This window comes from Amblyomma maculatum, chromosome 1 (genome assembly GCF_055883805.1).
Source record: "Amblyomma maculatum isolate TAMU_Amacu chromosome 1, ASM5588380v1, whole genome shotgun sequence".
NCBI classification, from domain to species: Eukaryota; Metazoa; Arthropoda; class Arachnida; order Ixodida; family Ixodidae; genus Amblyomma; species Amblyomma maculatum.
The window spans coordinates 491201225-491213724 of NC_139344.1; positions in this window are offsets into that span (position 1 = coordinate 491201225).

Here is a 12500-nt window from a genome sequence, read left to right on the forward strand (position 1 = left end):
GAATGTAGGCAATTTATCTACAATTGATTTTGTAATTGGACATTCAGTCAAATAATGAGTGACACTGCCTTCTGGGTGTCCACAAGGACAAGAACTTGTGCTATGTATGCCGAATCGTTTAAAATATGCAGGGAATCTGCCGTGACCGGTCAGCAACGTGACCAGTGGTTTCGGCGGAGGGAAATGATTTGGAATGTGTAATACGTCTGGAATCCAAGAATAAATTTCTGTTCCCTCATTATTATTTTGCCACCAAACAGCCCAGTTGGCAAGAACCACCCTGCGCATGAGAGCTCGGATCGCAATCTTTGACTGCACCGAGACTCTCACACGCGGCGATCGGCTGGCTCTAGATGCAACTATGTCAGCCAATTCGTTGCCCAGTATTCCCTGGTGAGCGGGAACATGGAACAACCGAACTTGCCTTCTGGAGGAGACCGCCGCTAAAATTTGCTTTATCAAGGCTATTCTGGGGTCAGTCGTGGTATAAACAGAGAGCGCAGTGAGGAGAGAAAGCGAATCCGTGTAAAAATACACCGGATGCGACTCCCGTGCGCTCTCCACACTCCTGACCGCCTCCTCGAATGCAATTAATTCTGTGCCGTACGCACCTGATGCGCCCTCAACACGAAAGCGGCCGACCGATGATATGCGGCCGCGGGGCGAAAAGATGACGTACGCTGCGCCGGCAAATGCAGAAGTATACGAACCGTCGGTGTAGACGTGCGACGCAGGCGACGATGCCACAGCCGCCGCGGTCGCCACGTCTAGACGGACGTGTTCGAAAGAATAAACCTCTGCAGGATGCTGAAGACTGTCGTCATACGGCCGCTCCACCTCTGATGCCCTGAACGAGTGTGTGCCGAATGATATATCCAATTTTAATGCAAATAATGCAAACTCGGCGTTTAGCCTATCCAGTTCGAACTGGATAGGCGGCGCGCGGAGTAAAATTTGGAGTGCCCTCGTGCTAGTTGTGCAGTAGGCTCCCGTCAACGCCAATAACGGGGCCCTCTGCACAGTTGTTAGCCTGGCACGGAGTCCCGAATGAGGACGCTCAGTCCACCAAACGGGAGAGGCATAAGTAATTGCGGGCAGCACTACCTGGTTGTAAAGTGCCCTGACCTGCTTAGGTGCCGGAGTACCGCTTAGCCGCAAAAAGGTGCTAATACGGGAGGAAAGCAACTCAGCGCGCTCCTTGAGATGGTCGCCGTGGGCTATAAAGGAGAGAGTGCGGTCGAAGAAAACGCCGAGGACCTTGACGGAAGGCTTGAATTGCAAGCGCACACCGTCAAGGCGGACGGTCGGAGGTGTGCGACCCATACCTCCCCGAACCGGAGAGACAAGGACGCACACCGTTTTCTCCGCGCTGATGGTAACTCTCGCCCGTTTCGCCCACGTCGCCACTCGGCTGAGAGCGTCCTCCGCCAAGCTTTGCAGCTCCCCCCTCTTGGGGCCAGGCACAAGGACGACGACGTCGTCCGCATAGGCCTGGAGCGATACCCCCTCTGGCATCGGCAGGTCGAGCAATCCACGCACCACAATATTCCAAAGGAGCGGTGACAGCGGAGAACCCTGCGGGCTGCCCAAGGTGGGACGCGCTACCGTGTCTCCCGCTTTGCAGCGGTAAACCACCTCGCGGTCTGATAGAAATGACCGCAGCAGCGCGCAGAGATTTCTCGGGCATCCCCAGTCGCGGAGCGAACCGACAACCAGCGGATGCCAGACGCTGTCAAAGGCGCCTCTGAAATCTATAGATATTAGTAGTGCGTGGAGGCCAGCTGCCCGCAATTCTCGAATTTTAGTAACCAGGGCATGCAGAGCGTGCACTGCGCCACGCTGTCGTGTGAAACCGAATTGATTCTCGTGTAGTAATTTTTGTTTGGCGAGAAAGTGATATATGCGGCCGTACAGCAGTCGCTCCAACACTTTGCCTAGCGTAGAGTTCATGACAATTGGCCTGTATGACGCGGCTACCTCCGGAGGGCGACCCGGTTTGGGCAAAAAGATTATGCGGCCCTTTCGCCAGACCATCGGAAAATAGCCTAGTTTCAGTGCCGCAGAGAAAATAAATATAAAGAATTTTGGATGATCGCGCCACAGAGCGCGGACGACCCTGGGAGTCAAGCCGTCGAGGCCAGACGCCGTGCCATTCTTGACTCGACCGACCGCCATGTCGATCTCGCCAAAAGTGAATGGCACGTCGTCCGGACCCCCTATATTAATGTCCGCCGCTAGGGCGCGGACCTCGGCGTGGCTCGGTAGGTCGTCCGCCTCATTGTCGCACGCTACCTGAGAATTTAGAAGCAACTGGGCTGTTTCTAATGTTGATTTGGTCATCGAATTATCCGGATATTTTATCGGTGGCAAAATTATTGGTCCTCGCGTTCGGTTGAATGCAATTTTGAAGGTTTTTCCATAGATGGACGTTTTTAATGCAGCTCTGGCCATTTCTCTAATGTGAGAATCACGCGCCGAAGAAACCTCGGCGCGGAACGAGGCCAGAGCTGTGTAATATTGTATGCCGAATTCTTTGCGCAGGAGATAATCCTTTGTTTGTTGGTATCGCCTGCGCAATGCGCGGACTTATTTGCGTCTTAAAGCCAATTCGTCTGTCCACCATGGTGTGTGATCAAATTGTGGTGCGTTTGCATCCCGACGCGAGGACGAGTACTTTTTTCTTAGTTTGTCGTAAATTTCGTAAAATTTGGAGAGTATTAATTCAAGTCCGTCCGCCGAACCCAATTGCGCGCCGACCACAGAATCAAAGAAAGTACAGGTAGATAAATGAGCCAATAATCTACCTGTATCCCTATATGTCAATCGCTTTTCTTTGCGACCACCCTGGGCACCAATTTTTACGGTTATATATTTATGCTCAGATAATGTGCTGGTATCCGACACCTCCCACTCAAACCCCGCCCGCACCAATGACGGGGAAGCGAGGGTGATGTCGATCCAGCTATCTGTATATGGTGTCGAATAGGTTGGATTTGAGGCCGGATCGTTTAATATTAGGAGCCCGGAAGACATCGCGAAGCGAAGGAACTCACCTCCCCTCGCATCACAAGTCTCCGGTCCCCATGCGGTGTGCTTGGCATTAAAATCGCCAGCTACAACCGCGGGTGTACCTTCCGTTAGAATAAGCGAATTTGTGATGTCGTCCAGGGTGGGTGACATAGGGAAATGGGGCGGCGCATAGGCCGCCACCAGAAGAAAAGATTGTGTGGTAGACGCGCAAAGAACGGAGATTACACGCTGCGTTAATTTAACTGGGAAATAATCGAAATTTTTTGTTCGCGCAAATATTGCGCAGCGCGGCTGCGATGGTGCACGGAACACCACCCAATCAGTGGGGACTCCCGGAATCGTATCCGCTCTGGTGTAAGGGTCGCACACCAGAGCGAAATCGAAATTCCCGGAACTCATTTGTTCCACCAAAACAGGCGTGGCCGCTCTGCAGTGGTCCAAATTTGCTTGTATAAATTTGAATGACGTGTTAAATGTCATTGCCATTTAAAATTTGTAAAAAGAAAAGAAAGAGAAAAAAAAATGCAATGAATGTAACCAATTTTTTGGACCACTGACTGGAGAAAATCCTTGCGGACCACACCTGGGAAAAATAATTCTTTGGTGGAACATGGAACGCCGTCCGGAAAAAAAAAAAATACCAATTTGCGAATGAAAAAAAAAAATAAACAATGTGGAATAGAAGTGCCCCTCGGAATTGAGGGGCCTTATTTTTGGAGTATAAATATGTGAATTCCGGACGGCGTTCGTCGGGAAACGATTCCGAAAAATCCGCCGCAACCGCCGTGAACAAAATACTTGGCTTGGAAAGTGCTGCCTTGGAAAGGAGAGCCATGCTTCGAAATTCCCAATTATTGAACGAGCTTGGAATTTGTTTGAAGGAAGAAGAAAAGGAGGTGAAAAAGCGCACCCAGTGCTGTCATCTAAAGATTTTTGGAAAAAGAAGTTATTGGGAAGGAAATGAGTAAATAATAAATAAAGAAGGGACATGGGAGGTGTAAAAATATGCATCGGGTGGGCGTAACAAAATGTTAATGTTAAAAGAAAAGAGAAAAGGTTTAGAAAATATTTGTGAAATTTTTTGAAAGCTAACACAAACATGGCTCCCCTTTGCACCGGCAGCGTAGGGCCTGTAGATTGCAAACGCCCGTCGAGGGAAGCAGAGAACCGTGTGACAGAAATAATAATAGTAGAGCGAGGTTTATAATTTTTAGAAGGAAGCAAAAGATGTGTTGAAGAAGTCTTATTAGTGTATTGCGGAAATAACTGAATGGTATAATTATTAGAATTGTTTGTTTTACTCGCTCGTCGAACAATGTAATTTGAAAGAAGAAGAATTTGAGTGGACCACTTGGGGCCCTTTGTAATTTTAGATAGAAGAAAAAGAAGCACGGTTCTCTGCTCCCTCGACCGCGGCGGCCCTTTTTCGTCAAGTTCCATAATCGGTTCTTTGGCGCAATCGCGCCAATCTTGCGGCCAATACAGGGCACTCGCTCGAGCCGGCGCTGTGCGGCGGACCCTCGCGACCAGCGCGGCGGCACACAGCGCACGCAACCGAGGCGCCGCCCTCAGTGACGGCGCAGTCGGTCGCCGCGTGCGGCCCCGCGCAGCGCGTACAGGTCGCCCTGCTCGCATCAGTGGCCGCGCGGCAGTTGCGACGCGAGTGCCCGTATGCGGCGCAAAACGTGCACATAGGCACGTGAAGGTCCTCTGCCAACCTTGCAGAGGACCATCCGATGTTTAGTTTACCTTTATCCATGATCTTTTTATAGGCACCAGCGTCTACGCTTAATACATGGGTTTTTGTGCCGTTTCGCGCTTTAAACGTGTATTTCCTAGAAATGTCCTGCTGGTTGAGATTTAAATCTCTGTTCTTTGAGACTATGTTCGATACGAGGTCGTCATCGGCCACGTCGGGGTCCACACCCCAGACCCTAATATGTGGCCGACGGCGCTCAGCTATTCTTATCGCGAGTAGCGTTCTAGTTGTTTCATTTCTCTCTACTGCATTTTTTAGGTTGTTAATCGTCGTTCTGTCTGTGGCGAGGACCGTCACCCCCGCGCTCGTAGGCCTGAGGGTGACGGGCCCTATTCCTTCTTCCTCTGGAGTGATGTTTTGTTTTAATGTTTGAATCACCTGCGCCGCAGTTAGTGTTGGCGAGGTAGGTGTGAGAAAGGCTACGTGGTTAGAAACCTGCCTGTCTAGATCCTGAGGACGCTGGTCGGCCGGAGATGGACGCGCGGCCGACGACGACTCCGGGAGCCGTCCGGGCGACGTTCTCAGGATATCCGCAAACGACGGTGTCGCAGGCGACCCGGACGCCGCAGCCGCCCGAAGGCGCTCCTCCGCCCTTGAGAGGCGGTCGCGGAGACTAGACGACTGCCTCCTTTCAGCCGCCCACATCTCGCGGAGCACCTCGGCGCGGCCCCGGGCATCAGACGCCAGCGCCTGGTACTGGGCGCAGCGCGCCACGACACCGCCGAAGAGTCTCGTAATTGACGAGCGGAGAGCAAGCGCCAGCTTGCTCTCAGGCGCGTTGACGAGGCGCGTCAGCTCGTCCTGGATTTTCGCCACGTCTTCGAAAGCGGGCATCGCCGCAAAACCGAGCTCGAGCCGCTCGGTAAGCGGCGGCTCGTCCGCCGATGTTTCGTTGTTGATCGCCTCGTCTCGAGGAGGCGGCTCGGTCGAGGCGGCAGCCCCCGCGGGCGACCGCTCGGCGACGGCGTCCGACGCGACACCGGGCCGCTCACCTGAATCGCGGGACTCGGCGCCGGCCCGCGGTGAAGCGGGCGGTCGCCGCTCCGCGACCGCGGCGATGACAGCGTCGCCGCCGTCAGAAAACGCCGAGCCAGGACTCCGGGCTGGTGTAGTGGGCCCCCGCGACGGAGGAGAATTGGAGGGCGACACAGAATGCGCCGCCCTCGCCTCCTCCGATGACTGCGAGGCCGACGTGGATGGTCTTTTCGCCGGCATGACGTTGGCGAAGGAGAAGTAGGACAAGAGGCTGCGCACGGCTGAGCCCGAAAAGGCCTAGCGGCAGCCGGCGCAGCACAAGGGGAAATGTCACTTGATGCGGCGAAAAATTTTCGCCAGCGGACCGGGAGGGCCGCGGGCGAAGGTCGCCGCTTCAACAAGAATGTGCGCCAGTCAGTCGCACGAACAGCGCGACCGACCGGCGGTGAAGTCAAGTGCCGGCGGTAGCGGGCACAGTCTAAGTCCGGCGCCGTCAAATGCGGCTCAAAAACCGCCGGGCGACCTTGCGGAGCGCCGGCGGGAACCGCCGTCGGGACTGTGAATGCAGCCGAAAAGTCAGGCAGGCAGCTGCGTCTGCAAAAAATGAGAAAATGAATTAGGCCTCGCAGCCTGGAAATAGGCTGCGGGCAAGCGCCGATAGAACCCGAGCGCGTGCCAAGCTCGAGCAGCTTCTCTTTCTCTTTCGGCCAGCTGACCGAAAGAGTAGGACGTGTTTTTCGGAGCTCCCGCAGCTCGAGCTAGCGCGGCTCGCGCCAACGTTCGATCGCTGCCCGCAGCCTATCTTTTTTCACTACTGAGCCTTTTCAATCCAGGTACAACTGCTTCTGGACCTTGTTGCGGTTCCCGCCGGCGCCCTTCGCGGTCGTCCGGCGGTTTTTGAACTGCGCCAAGACTTTGTCTGCGACGGGCCGTGCTTGCCGGCGCTCCATCATCGGGACCTAGGCCTTCGGGCCCATCGTGCGGGTGCGCTTTTAGCGCACCTGACCGCTGCGCTCCCAGTTGCGGGAGCGGTCCTCGCTGCCGGCCTTGGCGGCCCGCTGACCTTTTTCGGCCCGTTTTCTCCGCGGCCGGAACTTCTCCTACGAGGGGCGAAGGTGGGCCTATTTAGGCTTACCCGCCCCTCCGCATTGACGCTATACACCGGTAAGCCTCCCGGTGCTTTAACCAACGCTCATGCCGGCGAAGAAACCGCCCGCGGCCGATTCGCCCTCGACGTCTGGCGAAACCGTCGCCGCGGTGCACGTGGTATCGCCAAGTGCCTCCAGCACTTCATCGACCCGATCTGCGCCGTCCCGTGCATCGGCGTCCCCCTTCTCGGACGGCGGGGACGCTCTAATGGCGAGCGTCCTGGAGCCCGCGGGTAGTGCTGCGGCCTCGCCGCGGGGCGACTCCGAGGACGGGCCACAGGGGGCCATTGACCGACCAAGCGGTGAGCCATCGGCGGCCGCTCTCTCGCCGCGTGCAGACGGCGCTGCGGGGGCCAAACTCCCCGCCTGACACTGTCCTCGGAACAGATCGTGCAGGCCTTCCGCAACGCCCCGAAGGGGTCACGGGAACCCGCACTTGGCGCTAGAAGCGTGGACAACACATTGGTCCGCTTTCCGCTCCACCGAGTAAGTAAAGAAACGATGAGAGTAGTGGTATTTCACTGACGGCCACGAGGACCCCGCCGAAACGAGGCCGTATCCCGCGACCTCCCACTTATGCTACACCTCTCATGTCTCTTCACAGAGTCAGACTAGAGTCAAGCTCAACAGGGTCTTCTTTCCCCGCTGATTTTGCCAAGCCCGTTCCCTTGGCTGTGGTTTCGCTAGATAGTAGATAGGGACAGTGGGAATCTCGTTAATCCATTCATGCGCGTCACTAATTAGATGACGATGCATTTGGCTAGTAACTAAAATTTCCCTGATGTGGTCAGGGTTAGGTAGCCCCCCGAGAGTGTGCCTAGAAAAATGGGTTTGCGAGGCCAAGTGGGCGAAGTGAAACTTCGCCATAACTGGTCATTAGCCCACTTGACTGCACTGCAAGCCCCCGCTAGGGTGTGCCGCAGTGTCAGAAAGAAAAAAAGTAATATTTGTAGGTGTACAGGCAAAGAGTAGTAAGTCTCGGGGGGCAACGGGTAAAAAGTTATACGACGCGCCGGAAAAGCCGGTAAAATGACATAAAAGCAAGTAAGCGGAACACAAAGCAGAAGGGTTAATAAAAAGAATTAAAAATAAGACCTCACTAAACGACTAAGCTGCGGAATCTGCTGAGCACAATGATGCTGCCCAGCAGTGCCTTAGCAGAGAGCCAACCGAGGTCGGCTCTTGTAAGGCCCAATGCCTGTCCGGCAGCTAAGGTATTGTTGCATAACATTGAGCGGGCCCCAAACGCCATCCCCCAAACGGAGACGGTCTTCCCCGGGAAGAGACCCCTGAGGCACTCGTATTTCTGCCTCTTGTAAGCGCACATGCTGCTAAGAATGCCAACATTTGTGTCCCAAGTAACTGCAAAGTCCACGATGTGGACGTCATCGCCATCCTCCACAATCATGTCCGGCCTTAGCCGGGCACCGGTTGGTGCAGAAAACGTCTTCTCACGCAAAATAGTTGTGGTGGGCTTTTTCTCTCTCACCATTCGCTCAGCTTGCTGGGCGAGGTAATTGTGCCGGGCTGTCCTCGGTTGATCGAGAATTCTGCATTCTTGGAGAATGTGGTAGGCGGTCTCTGGTGCTTTCTTGCAGCGTCTGCAGATACGGTCGGCTGGATCGGTTGAGTGCCGATTGTGCAGAGTTCGTGTGGGATATAAATTAGTGCGCAGACGGAGGGCCTTGATGCGATCTCCATCCCGGAGGAGTTTGGAGTCGTGTGAGAGCCACGCATTGGCAGTAAATTGAGCTTTGTGCGCAAAAAGGTCCTTGTTGTTATAGCCTCCCTGCAGCCTCTTCCACCACTGCAGGGATCCTTTCTTTATCGCTCGAGCGAGGTCCTGCTGCGCTGTTGTGCCCTCTGGCACCTCAAAAGCATCGGAGATACGTTTGTAGCTTTTGTGAAGGACTAGATCAAACAGCTCATCCACTGCGGGTTCGCCGAGCCTCAATAGCCTGGCAAGGGCCTTCAGCTGGACTGATTGTGCCACTCGTCTAAGCTGAATCAGGCCGAGGCCGCCGCAGCGTGATGGCATCCACAGGTGTGTGTTCGGAAAACTGTGGGGCAAATGCAAAGCCTTCTTCACAGCCTTTCCAAGGAGGCGATCCAATTTCCCTGCTTCTGACTCCACCTGCAAGGAGTTGGAAGCTGTGTAGAGAAAGGCAGGCATGATCAGTTGTCAGAAACAGTGGAGTTTCTGAAAAGGCTTCAGAGCAGCTCCCGCAGTAAGTTCCATAAGCCTCAAGGTTTTCTCACCGGCCACCTTGGGGGCCTTGTTGACAAAGAGGTCCAGGCCCAGGTAACGAATGGGGCCACTACGTCCGATCGGAGAGACGAATGCGCCAGCCACCATGACGGGGGGCAGCTCGTAGTTGAAGGACTTCATGGAGTGGTCCACCCTCCAACCAAAATACTGCATCTTCTGCGGATTTAGGAATAGGCCTATGTTCTTGAGGTAAGCCTCAGTTTGACTGAGTAGGGCCTTGAGTCCCTCCAAGGTGTCGGACACCAGGAGCAAGTCGTCCGCGAATCCGAGACATGAAATGTGTGAGCCCCCGAGGGAAAGGCCAAGGGAGGAGTCATTGAGCCCCTGGAGAAGGGGATCCAAAACGCAGTTGAACAGGAAGGGTGACAAGGGGTCACCCTGCTTGATCCCTCTCCTCACAGGGACCCTGATGCCATCCGTGGTACCATCCGTCCAAAAGGTGGTGGTGGAGTGGCGGTACATCTCTCTAAGTACCTCTATGTACCTAGCGGGCACCCCCCGCTCCTGCAATGCAGAAAACAAAGCCAGGTGCGATACATTGTCGAAGGCTTTCCGAACATCCAGGCTGGCTGCAAACAGTGGGCGCCGCTTCTTTTTAAAGGCGCGCATGACAGCCTGTAGGAGCAGCAGGTTGGATGACGTGCTGTTTCCGTCCGCAAAGCCAGCCTGAAATCGGTGGAACCTATTGTTCGCCGCGAGCCGTTGCAGCAGTACCTTCGCAAAAAGCCTGTATAGAATAGGCGAGACCGTGATAGGCCTGAAGTCTCCTGGGCCACTAGGATTGGCACACTTAGGGATGAAGATTGTCCTAGCGACACGCATCTCCAATGGAATAGTGGAAAATGCGAACCAGTTGTTCAGGACAAGCGCTAGGACACTGGCGGGGACCTTGCGGAGCTCCGGCACCGTAAGGCCATCAGGGCCTGCTGCTGATTTAGCCTGGAGTTTCCTTATAGCTGCGGAGACCTCATCCATGGTGAAGAGCTCTTCGGAAACCTGCAGCTTAAAGTCTGAGTGCACCGGGCGCTCAGGAGGGGATGACTCCCCACCAAATATTTCGTCGTAAAGATCGTGAAGGTCCGAAAGAGGGCAGCCCGGTGACTCCCCGCCCATCAGAAGAGCATCCCCCAGAACAGCCGGGCCCAACTTGTAGAGCCGCTGATGCTCGAGAAACCTAAGCTTTCTCCGCTGTTTACGATTGATGGGCTCAACCTGGGGAATGTCTTTGGGATCTTTTGTCCTAGGCGGCCTTCTCCTCACGCCATAAAAATCAAGTATTACATTGGTATCTTCTGCTGTCAGTGGCCCAGTACATAGTGCGGAGGCCATACCGGGGTTGGTATAGCCAGCTTCTAGTAGTTCTCTTTCCACTTCTGTTATGTCAAGTCCTAATGGCTGTGGAGACGGAGTGACTTGTACCAAGGGCGGCAAAGATGGTGGAATTGCCTTGCCTCTCGCGCCAGCTGAAGAACTTCCCGGTACCTATCGTCGCGTCTGATCTGGGCGATTGCCTGGACTGAACGTGATGGAAATTTTTCGTGCAGATCCTCATTTACTCTTCTGGAAGGACCCAAAGCAGCCTCAGCTGCAGCCAATGCCGCGAGGTCAGAGCCAGCCCATCTACAGTGGGCATAAGAAGGCTGATGCCTTGTTGACGGGGCCTGGGTGGGCGATTGTGCGTTTGTTGGAGCCTCAGCTCGTAGCCTTTCTCTAATTTGACAATACTTCAGTGTCCGTCGGACGTGCTCGATGGCCGCCTCAGTTCTCTGGTTGTACTTAGCCGCAAGGGCGGGCAGCAAAGGCATTACGCGACCCAAGCTGAGCTCGATTGCTGCCAACTCCTCCAGCTCCTCGGGCGTCCACCGACCGCTGACACGTGGCGGCCGAACCGGCCGATCACGAAGACTAATGGCGAGTGAGCCGCTTTGTCCGCTTGGCTCAGTTAGTGACGCGCCGGCAGTTCCAGATGAGCCAGATGTACAACCCTTGGAATCCACCCAGTCTGGATCAGCGCCCGGGGAAACACGAAGAGGATCGGCATGCTGCTGCGCAGCCAAGTCGACAACATCGATAACAGCAGCGCTCGGTAACCCGGGAGAAACAGCCGAGGAAACCTGGACCTCTTGAAGAGGGAGCGACCTCAAATGCACACTGGGAGAGTCGTTCGGAATAGTCTGCTGCACCGCCGCCGCAGCCCCAACACCAGCATCAACCCCAAACGCACCTGCAACATCAGGCAGACCACTCGGGATGTCGTTGGAGACAGGAAAATCTGGAGACACCTGGGACTGGTCGCGTTCTTTCTTCCTCCGACACTTCGTAGAGTGCGAGGATAACACTTGCGAGCTAGGTTCTAGTCTACCGCAGGACAAACATTTCCATACCATCGGGGCCCCATGCACATCACGATAGTGCTGTTCGAGGCGCGCGCGAGAAGATAGGCGCTCTGTACATATTTGGCAAGCCAAAATTCCACGGGAACTTGTGCTTTTCCCAACTACAAAGTCATGCACGAAGCTCGGGGCAGCCATACTAGCCCGAAATCACGTCTGCCGGGGCGAGAAAAAAAAAAAAAAAAATCTACAAAACTATACGATCTTAACACCAACTATACAGAATTCACACACTATTACGCTGAAACCTTAACTATTCTTAAAACACCAAGCCTGTCTACCGGGGCGTCCCCCGAAGACAGAAAAAAAAAAAAATTCTACAAAACTATACGATCTTAACACCAACTATACAGAAATAACACACTATTACGCTAAAACCTTAACTATTCTTAAAACACCAAGCCAAAACACCAAAAAAAAAAAAAAAGTCCCCACAAAATAAAAATAGTGCTCGGCCGAGAATCTATTGTAGATCCCCCTCAAAGACTAAAACCAAAGAGAGAAGTATAAAAAGAGAAGGTGACAAGTTCAATAGCGAGAAGATCTCTCTGAGCGAACAGAGGCGCTGTTGCGGGCTAAAAGAATACCCGGGCCAACCAGCGAACCCAGTCAATGGAGCAAGCTCCCACCTCGGCAAGCCGAGGGCGCTGTTGCGGGCGAAACACCCGGGCCAACCAGCGAACCCAGACAATGGAGCAAGCTCCCACCTCGGTAACGAGGGCGCTGTTGCGGGCGAAACACCCGGGCCAACCAGCGAACCCGAAAAAAAAACGGAGCGAGCTCCCTCCTCGGTAAACCGAGGGCGCTGTTTAAGGGAAAGATCCCGGGCCAACCAGCGAACCCGTCGAGAGAGACTCTCCTCCCTGGTGCCCCAGGGGCGCTACTTTGGGCTCGGAGCCCGGGCGTGCAGCGAACCCTTGGAGGCA